The sequence below is a fragment of the Trichosurus vulpecula genome, chromosome 3 (assembly GCF_011100635.1).
Source record: "Trichosurus vulpecula isolate mTriVul1 chromosome 3, mTriVul1.pri, whole genome shotgun sequence".
NCBI lineage: Eukaryota > Metazoa > Chordata > Mammalia > Diprotodontia > Phalangeridae > Trichosurus > Trichosurus vulpecula.
Genome location: NC_050575.1, coordinates 216,281,819 through 216,294,256, shown reverse-complemented (window position 1 = coordinate 216,294,256; position 12,438 = coordinate 216,281,819). Strand labels below are relative to the sequence as shown.

The 12,438-nt window shown below is 39.9% G+C and overlaps 1 protein-coding gene across 1 annotated transcript in view; it reads left to right on the top strand.

Moving 5' to 3' along the window:
• The window catches only part of GALNT14 (polypeptide N-acetylgalactosaminyltransferase 14), a 327,705-nt gene that overhangs the window by 182,690 nt on the left and 132,577 nt on the right, over positions 1-12,438 (top strand). The window lies entirely within an intron of this gene.

Sequence of the window (12,438 nt, the reverse complement as noted above, 5' to 3'; positions counted from 1 at the left end):
AGGCTTATTTTCTCTTCTCACCAACTGCTTTCACTCTAGTTCAAGCCTTCATTTAGACTATTAAAATAGCTTCCTCACTCGACCTCTTGCCTTTAGTCTCTCCCCTATCCAATGGATCCTGTATGCCATGTTTGGATTCCTAAACTACAAACACTATGTCACTCCCCTGATCCAAAGCCTACCATATCTCCCAATTAGCTACTAAGCAAACTCAAAATTGCTCTCCAAGACCCTTCACGCTGGGGCACTAACTTACTTTCAAGTATCATTTCTTACTATTTTCCTGCACAAACCCTTGAGCTCCTTCAGAAAAGTCTGTCTCATTTTTTGCTGGTTCTTCTTCCTGTTTTCCGAGCTGGCTGGACATTCGTGTCGGTTCCACCGGCCTATTGTTCAGCCCTCTCTTCCATTTAGTGCGGAGGATACTTACATCAGTGCTGAAAGCAAGAGTCACCAAAAGGCGGTGTCAAGGATGCTTAGCCCAGTAGTCTGGAAACCTAGCCCCTAGCCCTGTCTAAACATCCTCGTTCCTCATCGATGAAGCAAAGGAGTTAATAGAATCACATAGTTTAGAGTAAAAAGGACCTGGGGGGGGCAGTCATTGAGTCCTGTTCCTTCATTTTATAGATGAAGATACTGAGGCCCGTGATAGTGAAGTGACCCACCTGAGGTCACACAACTAATTTAGTACTAGAGATGGCTCTAGGATTCATTTCTTCTGACTCTTAGTCTGGTCTCTTTTTTCCCCCTCTTTCTATTCAAAGGGTAGGATCTATTGAAAGAAAATAAGGTGCTTAATTAGAACTTCAGACCCCTTAAAACACACAAAAGGAAAAGGCATTGTATCCCCCTACAAGGCACTAGCCATTGACCTGAAGAGAGCAAAGATCATTTACATCCTCCGGGAAATTCTGATGACAGGCCTGAATCGTGGGATCTAATTTTAGTGGAGGAAGAGATAAGTGCTCCAGTCAACCCATGGGACCAGTGAGTTAACAAATATTTATTGAGTAGCCAACCAGGGCTACTATGAAGACCACTTAAAAAATAGATCTGTAACTTAATTGTTGAGTTTGAGTGTGTTCTTTCCAGCTTCTCCCAGAGTCTATTCGTTGTAATGGCCTTGCTGGGTCAGTATCTTTGCTGCTGAGGGGTTGGTGTCATCTGTCCAGTGGCCTGAACCCGTGGAAGGATGCTGACCATCAAACTACATTTTCTACTAATAATAATAACAGCATTTTTTCTTGGATTTCTGATTTCATTGGTAGAGGAAACTGCATTGGTATAGGAATTTCTCACTGGGAATTTCCTATACTAATGAAATCACAAGACTGTTAAAAGGGGCTATTATTATCATCATAATTATCACAATTATTAATTACTCTAATTATGTATTATCATATAATTACTATTATCATAAATAATAGTAATGATTATTGTTTTAATGACAATGATTATTTTAATAGTAGTGATGATTTATTATTAGTTATTAATAAAACAGCTTATATAGATTTAATATTTTATGGTTACAAAGTGCTTTCTCATTTGGTTCTCATTCTAATCTCATGAGGTAGAGAGGGTGGATAGGGCAGCTAAGTGGTTCAGTGAATAGACTGCCAGGCCTGGAGTCAGGAAGACTTATCTAAATGAGTTCAAATCCAGCCTCAGACACTTACTAGCTGTGTGACTCTGGGCAAGTCACTTAACCTTGTTTGCTTCAGTTCCCTCATCTGTAAAATGAGTTGGAGAAGGAAATGGCAAACTACTCCAGTATCTCTGCCAAGAAAATCCCAAATGGGGTCATGAAGAATAGGATAAATATGAAAATGACTGAACAAGAGAGGGTAGTATTAATATACTCAAATAATAGATGATAATGAGATCAGTAATGGCTCAAAAGATACTGTCCTGGCTATTCCCACAGGGAAACCAAGTGGAGGAAGATCACATATCGCCCGAACAATGACATGTAGTTGGAGAGGCTTTCTGTTGGGTTAGTCCAGCCATGCACTTAGAGGGGCTTCACACATGAATGATGAGCTCGCCCCAGAGTTGAACATGAAGAAGAACCGCAGAATCACAGAATTTGAAAGTCTGAAGGGAAATCAATCATTATCTAATTCAGCACAAATCTGAACAGAACCCTCACTAACAATGCTGATCTGGCCCTTCCTTGAAGACCTCCAATGGGGAAGAAATTGGGTTGGACTACATTTGGGAAGCAGCATAGTGCTCTCGGTCATAGCAAATTCCTCACAACCACACACACACACACACACACACACACACACACACACTTATCACCAATATTCTCCTACTAATGCTCCATGGCAACAAATCATGGAACAGGGCCACCTCAAAAGAATCAAAATTTTAGCTGATTCAAAGGATGTTAGAAAGGCACACTATCATGGGCCAGCCCTAACTCAGGGCAGTCTGATATAGGCTTGAGATTAGGATGCAATGAAACCTTCCTGGGCCCTGCAGTGTAATCAGAAAGACTTGATTTAAAACAAAGTATTAAAAAATGTTATTACTAAAAACCAGATGGTACTCCTCTCTATCTCTACCTTCTCTACTGCAGGAATATTAGGTCATAATGACATTCCACAGGGCAATGGGAATTGCCAAACTTTTGGAAAACGATAAGGCTGGCTTTTTTTTTTTTACCCTTAGTCTTCTGGAACAACCAAATTCTTAAGATACCTTTTTTGCCACCTTAAAAAGAAACCTTATCTGCCTACGTAAAGTAAATGTTATTCCTATTACAACATATCACACACCACCCCTTGCTGGCAAGGTCCTCCAAATCCTCTTGTGACTTCTTACCCCATAAAAAGCCCTAAAACATTTCTGACCCTAGGAAGAAGCCTAATATAAGCATCAAATGAGAAGAAACCCAATATAAGTAATAAGAAGAAACAACAAAAAATGTAAAATTTCTGAAAACAAAATCAGCCCATTGGGTGGGAGGAGGAAGTTCAAAGTAGGTCTCCCAAGGTAAACCAAAAATGATGAACAAGAGCAACACCAGAAACGTCAGGGCCACAGCGCCAATAATGATACCTTTAATACACTCCCCAGTCCCCGTTATGTGACAGGATCATCTGTATGTAGCAAAGTAGTTAAGAAGTCATAAGCCTCTTGCATTCAATCTCTCTTGGTATCTATGTAGATGCTGAGACTTACACTGTAGTGCCACCAATGTAATGTTCCCTGGCCCACCAGACAAATGATCCTCCCACCCCCGATATCCCCACCAGGCAGGTGACACAAAATCTTTGTCCCTTTCAGGCCTCCTCTAGGGTGTTACCCTCTTCTTCTGCAGGGTATAAATGAAGATTCCCTTTCACATTTATTCAAGGTATCAAGATCACCAATAAGTCAATTAAAGGATCCCCTTTCTTCCACGTGAATTTGGTAATCAGTCCTCTACTTTAAGATCTCGTCTTTCAAGAACCAACTCAAGGCTTCTCATGGGAGAGAGCATCATCACTCTCCACCTAATGTGGCAGTGGGCACAATGCCTCTTCCCATCATACCCAGAGCATCTGTTTGTGTTGGCAGTTGTATTTTTCCTCTCAATTTCTTGCTTGAATTTCACAAATTACTCTGCCCAAGCCTTTATGGTCTTGTCACAAAGGATTCCCTTAGCTAAAACCTGACACCACTCAGGTGTGGCTCCTTCCAGAGAACAAGATCTAATTATTCCTGACACAGGCTAGGCAGTTGGGATTAAAGGTTGGCATAGATTCATTTCACTAAACCCATTTCTTTTAGAAATTTCACTCTCTCCTTTGGTGACCTACACTTTAGAACCAGCTGCAGAAGGAGGAAGGTCCCTTCTTTTTTTCTCATTGAGAGAGATCCCTTCACACGCTTAAAAGTACGACAGCTACAAAGTACCAGAGCACATTTAGGGTCTTTGCACTTCCAGCCCAGATAGATAAGAAGACTCAGTTTCAAAGAAAAATCAAGCTAAATTTACCAACTCAATCTATATAAAGAGAGCACCTCAAAGTCACTTTAGCCTTCATTTTTCTCATTATTATTGTCTTTCTTTATCTGGCCCTATGGATCCATTGCTGGAGGAAGTTCCCTATACCAAGCCAAGGGTCACAGAGGCTGTATAAATACATACACAGATACATACACACATGTGTATGTGTGTTTATAGGCATATGCAGATATATGTATATGAAGCTGGCTCTCTAGCCTCTGAACCATGAACCATAGTGTCTCTCTCTCTCTCTCTCTCTCTCTCTCTCTCTGTTAGAATCTGGATAATTATTCAGATATTTATGGGTAATTCCCTCTTTGAAGAACTGTCCACTTATCAATTAGATCATCAGAGATCCACTGGACCGGACCTCAGAAGCTAAGTGGTATCTCCCCCCCCCCATTTGATTTATAAGTTAACTGAGGTCCAAAAAGGTTGGCTGACTTGCCCACCATCACACAGGAAGAAAGGAAGGAAAAAACATAACTATTTATTAAGTGCACGTGAGTGCCAGGTCCTTTGTGCTACGTGCTTTGAAATATCGTCTCATTTGATCCCTACAACAACCCTGGGAAGCAGTTATAATCATTATTCTCATTTTACAGTGGAGGAAACTGAGGCAGACTTGTTAAGTGACTTGTCTAAGGTCACACAGCTAGGAAGTATCAGAGGCCAGATGTGAATTCAAGTTTTCTTGACTCCAGGTCCAGAGTTCTTATCCACCAAACCACCTGGCTTCCTCCACAACACAGGTAATAAGTGTCACAGGGGAGATTTGGATACAGGTCTTGGACTCCACAGTCAATGTTCTAGATACCTTAAGCTTAAGAGCTCTAAGATACTTCAGTGGCCATCTAGTCTAACCCATATGCATAAAGAATCCTTACTGTAATATGCCGAAGTAACCACACAGCCCCTGTGTGGAGCCTTCCACGGAGGAGGAACCCATTACCTTCTGATACAGACCATTATATTCATTATATTCATATAGACCATTATATTATATTCAGCTCTAATTATTAGGAAGTTGTCATCATCACTGTTGTTTTCTACGATATCAAGCCTAAATTTGTCTTTTTTGTCACCTTTTTGCTTCTGGTTTGGCTTTCTAGGGCCAAGTGGGATAAGCCTAATCCTTCTTCCACATGACAGGCCTTCAAATACTTGAAGAGAGCTCTCATATCTTCTTTTGAGTCTTCTCTTCTTCACATGCCCTGCCTTTCAAACAATTCCTATCTATTAGGAGTCAAGGTCTTTCACATCCTAGTTGCCCCCCTTATGTATATTCCAGCTCATCAATGTCTTTTTTAAGCTGTTCTGCTAGTTTCTTATAAATTTGGGGAAATTTGATTTTTGTCAGGTCTATTTCTTGTAATCTCTACAAAAGTCTTGCTAATATATGTTATTTTGGCATGGAAATGATCCTGGCTTCTCAAAATGATTCCAAGAGAACACAGGACTTACACAGCTAGAAAGGGTTTGACTACAATCCTGGCTACAAACTGTCTACTGGCTGAGGACCAGTCTAGGTAAGTACAGTGAGGTTCATTACCATCCAGTTGGTCAGTAGGTGACGAATCCTTTGTCTATGGCAACCCATGAAACATAGAAAAAATTTAAAAAAATATATGGCGCTTAGTTTTGTGCTGAGATCTCTCTGCCTCTGGAGCGAGTGTGCCTGAATGGCAGGAAAGTTTTAAAATAGGCTAAGAATACAAAATGTTTGCTTATTTTTTTAAATAAACTGTTTGTTTACAGTTTTTTAACTGTTGGTATTTTCAATGTGAGATCCTCATCCAACAACCAGTGGCTATACCATGGGAGGAAATGAACCATGTTAATATGAACATTCTCATCATAAATGGAATAGGGTGATGCAGGAAGACAAATGACTCTTTAAAAGACAAGAATGTTAGGAACTGCTAGAGCAGACCCAGTACAGAGAAGAAATCCATGCTGGGCATGGCACAGCTTTGTAAACATCGAGGGATCAATTTTCAAGATATTCAAAAGAGGAGAAGAGGTAGAAAAGTTGGGAAAAATTTTACTTATGGTATCATTACTCACCAAACCTCCAAAGATGATCAAGTGAACATCAATGTCTTCCAACCCTTGGACCTACCTTCTTATCTTCATGGTATTTTTTTTTTTAGAAAACCAGAGAACTATGTGGGGGGGCCATTAACTGGGGAATGGCTGGATAAATTTTGGCATATGAATATAATGTAATGTTATTGTGCTATAAGAAATGATGAAAGAGATAGTTTCAGAAAAAAAACATGGTAGAACTAGTATGAACTGATCTAAAGTGAAATGGGCATGGTCAGGAGAATGATTTATTCTGTATCAATTACATTGTAAAACAAACAATTTTGAAAGACAACTCTGATTAATGCAATGATCATCTGTGATTCCAAAGGACTAATGACTTAGAATATAGCCACCTCCTGACAGAGAAGTGACAGACTAGATTTGCAATGTGAGGCATGAACTTTTTGAACATGTGGGAATTTGTTTTGCTTGAAGCATATTTGTTACAAAGGTTTGTTTTTATTTTATTTTCCAATGGGGGAGAGAAAGTAGGGAAAAAAGTTTGATAATTTTTTTTTAAAAGAGAATGAATCATACTCGTATCAAGGGTGACCTTGATAAAAATATGAGAAGGGAATCTATTCAGGTTTTCAAAAATGATTTTCTACAGCAGACCAAATCTTTAGTCACACAGATGACTGGAAGGTGTAGAAAATTCAAGATCCAACTGTGTTTTTTGTTTACTGATCAGGAAAAAATATTTGACTCAGAAAAAATAATCGGCCTTAAAAGTTCTCTTCCAACGTGGTGTTTCCTGTACATATCTTAATATGATAGAATATTCCTTGATAGTCGCAACCAGTTTATTAATGGTCCTTTGATAAGCAACATCAAGCAAGACGTAAAAGAGACTTATGCTTAAAAAAAACTAAAACATTCACTGCTATCATGGAGAATGATTCAGGTGAAGTTCAAATGGAAGGGGAATTCTTCCCAAGAGATGGCGATGTCCTCCAGATTCTCTTGTTTTTGAATGACACACTGCTCATTGCATCAGGACACAAAATACCATAAGGTCTCCACAATGATAAACCACTGGAAAGAGATTGATCTTGCAATCCACAAGGGAAAAAATCAGCAAAAAATGCCTTATCATCCAAATTATGATGTGTAGTGGGATGGATTGCCTATTGAGTTAGTCCAGTAGTACATAAATCTTGGGAAAACACTGAGGAAGCATTTTATTAAATAGGATAAAGAGATATTTGCGTCATTGCACTATATTTCCAAAGATAGAAAGTTCCTCCCTGGTAACAAGAAAAAAGCCCTTCACAACCTAGGCCCTTCCTACTTTTTTAATCTTCTTATACTTGATTCTTTTCCACATACTCTAGAATCCAGGTATGGTGACCTCCTTCCTATTCCTCAAAGAGGACACTCCATATACCAAATCCATGTATTTTCACTGGCTGCTGCCATGCCTAGAAAGCTATTCTTTGTCTCCACCTCCTTTTTCCTCCATGGCTTCCTTCAAGTCTCAGCTAAAATCCCTCCTTTTTCAAGAAGTAGTTCCTCATGCCCCTTAATACCAGTGCCTTCCCCCTGAAATGATGTCCAAATTTATGTTTGTATGTATGTGTATGTGTATGTATACCCACATGTGTATGTGTATATATATATATATATATATATATATTTATGCATATATAATATTGCTTGAATATTGTCTCTACCATTATTATGAGCTCTTTTCCCCAGTACCTAGCATAGTAACTGGCATGTAGGAAGAATTTAACAAATGTTTGAAGACTTGACTTTAATAACGTTTTTCCAGTGATATGATACCTTAAATCATGGAATGCCATAGTATCTGAAGAATCAAAATTGTGGGTGGTCAAAAGGGCAACTGAGAGACATATGGTAGTGTAAGTAGGATCAGTAATCTTGTTAATGATGATTTACTCAAAAGTGGTATGCAAGATATCCATAAAATAGATAATCAGAAAAGGAGGTTGGCAGGTCATATAATGAAAACAAGGGATAATAGATTAATAACTTGTGTGCTGCACAAGTATACACAAAATGTTAAAATGCCTGGAGAACAGTAGATAGTTTGGGAGATATTTGAGGTACAAATTATGAGAGGACATGGAAAAGAATTATACCAGATGAAAAGGCATGGATAAATTGTACCATTGGAAGAAGTACTTAAATCAGCGAGATCATAGATCTATTGAAATATAAAGTATTGAAGCATTTAGCACAATTTTTTTCTGATCTGTTACTTTATTTTTTATTCTGTATGCATCACTTTTGTTGTTCAGAAACTCCACTTTTATATAATCATTATTATAGATTTGGAGCTGGAAAGGAGCTCTAATCCATTTATTTTCTGTTCTGTCATTTAATCTATTTGTTTGATAGATTAAAAAAAATTCATCTTCTCCACAATTGTGATAAATATATCAGATAAGTACGGCCATTTTCATGTCATATTTTTGTGAATTAAAAAAGAATTTTGATCACTGATCCATTTGGAATATTTTAAAGAATCTCACTTGCCTTAGTACAGAGGAGAAAAAATGGGCCAAAACAAGCTTTATTCCCATCACCCTGACATTCAAGAGAACAGGAGAATACACTCAGGGAGATTTAAAGCATTTTTCCCCCTAAGTTCTCATTAATGTTGAGAGAAAAGCAAAGAAGCAGTATGTGGGAGGGGTCTGAGCTTATTAAATTTGCTTCCAATTTTCTTAGTGTGGAAATTAGAATTAGATTTATAGACTATATTTGAACAGCAACAAGGCTAGTACATTATTAGCTAAGCATTAGAGCAGGTGCTGTAGGGAGGGGTGGGCATGAGGGGAGGAAGGGGGATGGTGGTTAGGAATCCAAAGTTGCCACGTGAGAGAGGGAGGGAGCTAGCAGGTGGGGAAAGGGGGGTGGGGTGGGAAGAAGGGAAGCTGTCAGTATTTGCACCCAAAAGATGGCTGTTATGGGTGGGTAGCTGAACGATGTTGGCAGGGTGCTACTCTGTACAAGCCAATGGTATCATGGCATTCCTTTAGAGAGAAGCTCTGGGGAAACCTGAGGATTTCACTTTCCTATTGGGCTGTGAAGCAGGTCAGAGCGGCAGAAAGGGCCTTTCTAGCTCCCCTTCCCCATTCTTCCCACCCCTCATTCTCCCCCCACCCCCAACACACTGTCAGCCTGGGGCTGGAGCAAATGCCCAACTCTCTGGATTTGTTTGAGGTTTGTTCTGTTGCTGATAGATATTGATAAGTGTATTTTCTTTAGGGTTTCAAAAATAAGTTTACTCTCATTTGAAAACGACTCTTAACTTTAGTTTTCATTTAGGCTGGAGGGGTTGGGGTGGGAGTGAGGTTTAAAATATGCCTTGTTTTGATTGGGATATATTATAGTGGTCTTTAGTGTTTTCATGTCTTTTCCTTGACAAAGTAAAATACAATATTCCATTAATTCACTGCAACCCACTCAGCTTTTTCCGTATACCTAGCTGGCACTTTCTACTCAAGGACAGCACTAGGCAAAATTGAGAAATTTTGCACCCCAGCTTCCAATAACTTCTGGTGTCTAGTTGCCTCCCCTTAATGAAAATCTGCTGTCAAGGAGTGGCTGAAGTCAGCCTGAGTGGAAGAAGAAGAGATCTAGGATAATATATTTATAATGAGAAGGGACCTTCGAGGTTGTTGTTCAGTCATTTCAGTCGTATCTGACTGTGACCCCATTTGGGGCTTTCTTAGCAGAAATATTGGAGTGCTTTGCCATTTCCTTCTCTGGCTCCTTTTACGGATGAGGAACAGAGGCAAACAGGGTTAAATGACTTGTCCAGGGTCATAGAGCTAGTGAGGGTCTGAGGCCAGATTTGAACTCAGAAAAATGAGTCTTCCTGATTACAAACCCAGCGCTCCATCCACTTCACCACCTAGCTGTCCAATCTAATCTAACCCACGGCTTTTACAGTCAAGAGAACTGAGTGGCTGAGTGATGGGTCGGAGGTCACACAGGTAATAAATGATACAGGCAGAATCTGAACTCAGATCCCTTGACTTAAAATCTATCAGTCTTTCTTCTGAACCACAACAGAGACACACATTCCTTAGGATGAATATGTCTGTGCATTACTTATCTATCTCAGGAAATTTTCTAGCTTTGTCTTTATTTATGGAATAAAAGGTTTGATTCTGTGCAGACACAGGCCTGGGTCAGGTAAAGGAGAATGTGATGAGTGCTTCAAATAGTCAATCAACAAGCCTTTCCCAGATGTCTTCATACCTATATAGAGATGGAGATCCAAAGCTGAAAGGGACCTTAGATTAGAGGTCATTGAGTCTCACTCCCTCAGTTTAAAGGTGTATAAATTGAACCAAGGCCACATTGATAGGAAATAGCACAGGGAGAATTGGAATCTAGGTCCTCCAAGTCCAAGGCTCTTTCCAATGTACCATATCTTGATATGACATGCGAAGTGCCCCTGACCTCTGAACTCACACCATGCAAAAGCCTCCTTGGGGTTAACCATGGAGGCAATGTAGTTAAAAAGGGAGTCAGTAGACAGGATTTGGATTTGGAAGATTTGGCCTGAAATCCCCTCTGCCAGCTCGATGGTAACTAGCCCTGGGCCTCAGTTCCTTCAACTGTGAAATGAAAGGGTTAGACTAGATCAGTGGTTGTTATTCTAGGGTCTGTGAACTTGCCTTTAAAAGATATTTTGATAACTATATCAAAACACTTGGTTTCCTTTAAAATAATATGCATTTTACTGAATGCATTTAAACACATTATTCAGAGAAAAGGTCCTTAGGCTTCATCAGACTGCCAAAAGGGTCCATGACGCAAAAACGTTCAGAACCCCTGGACTAGATGGGTATATAAGGTACCTTCCAATTTAAAATCCTGTGATACTTCTCCCGACAATTCCGTATAGAAGGTAGGAGTTAAAAAAAATAGAAGAGTCGATGGATAAAATCTGCAGTGTAAAACCTGGTGGCTTCATATCTGAAAAATGACTCTGGAGTATGTGTGTGTGCATGTGTCTGTGTGTGCACACCTGTGTATGTGTATCTTAAATTTAGCAAGCACAGCTCATGTCCACATGTTCATGGATTTGAGCTTCTCCAGGCTAATTTTCTCTTCTTCCCTGGTCATGCCTGGGCTCCAAGGGGCATGAGTCAGTGAATGACTAGATCTGTAACAGCAGCAGACCTTGCCTCAGAGACAAGGGAAGAATCAGGGTATTCTCCTAGTTGTGACTTTTCTAAATCCTATGTGTTTCCAAAGCTCACCTGAGGTCCAGATATAAGTCTTTTATGTCTCTTCATCTTGTGGGATGAAAGCCAGTATTCATGTGTTTTGTTTATTCCTCCTCCTGTCTGGCCTGAACAGCTGTACCTGCCATCCCTGAAGTAATATGTAAAAAGTCTGACTGCCATGAGAGTGTGGAGGGGAGCCCCCACCTCCCCACTTTCCACATCCAGTCAGTTGCCATCTTGCCAATACTCCCTCTTTAGCTGCTCTTAACCTGCTGCCTCTTTCCATTCACACTACAAATACTGAGTTCAGGTCCTCACCATCTCTTCACTGGACCAGTGCTTTGCCCTCCTACTGGGTCTTCCTGCATCCAGCCTGTCCCCTCTTCAGCCCATCCTATACTCATTTGCCAATTTGCTGTTCTTAAAATTTAGGTCTATCTCACACTGCCCTCCTCAAAAAACTCAACTGGCTACCACTTGCCTCTAGCATAAAAGACAGATTGACATTTAAAGCTCTTTCTCATCTGGCACTAATGTGTTTTTCCAGACTGATTACACATTGCTCCTCCTCACATATAATAGGTTCTAGCCAAATTGGCCTACTTACTGATCCCTCCACACAACATTTCATCTCCGGTGTAGGTGTCTTTGCCTTGAGTCCTCTCCCTCCTCGCCTCTACCTCTTGGAATGCCTGGCCCCTTTTGAGGATAAGCTCAAGTACTGCCTCCTAAAGGAGGCCTTCACTGGCTCTCTGGGGAATTAGTGCTCCTGACTGAAATGTATTTCATTAATTTTGTATATAGTAGATAAAGAGCTGGACTTATGGTGTAGGAAGCCTATGTCTGAATTTCAATGGGGATACCTTCTAGCTATGTGACTGTAGGCAACCCACTTCAATGCTTTCAGCCTTAGTTTCCTCTCATAGGGTTGTTGTGAGGATCAAATGATAGAATATATATGATATATGTACATAATAATATACGTACAGCTTTGAAAATCTTAAAGTGCTGTGTAAATGTGTGACAATACAATGACGATGACTATGATGATGATGCTTGAATTTAGCAGAATGTGAAATCTTCAAGGTCTAGGACACTTTTGTTTTGTCTTATATCCCCAGCACCTAACAAAGT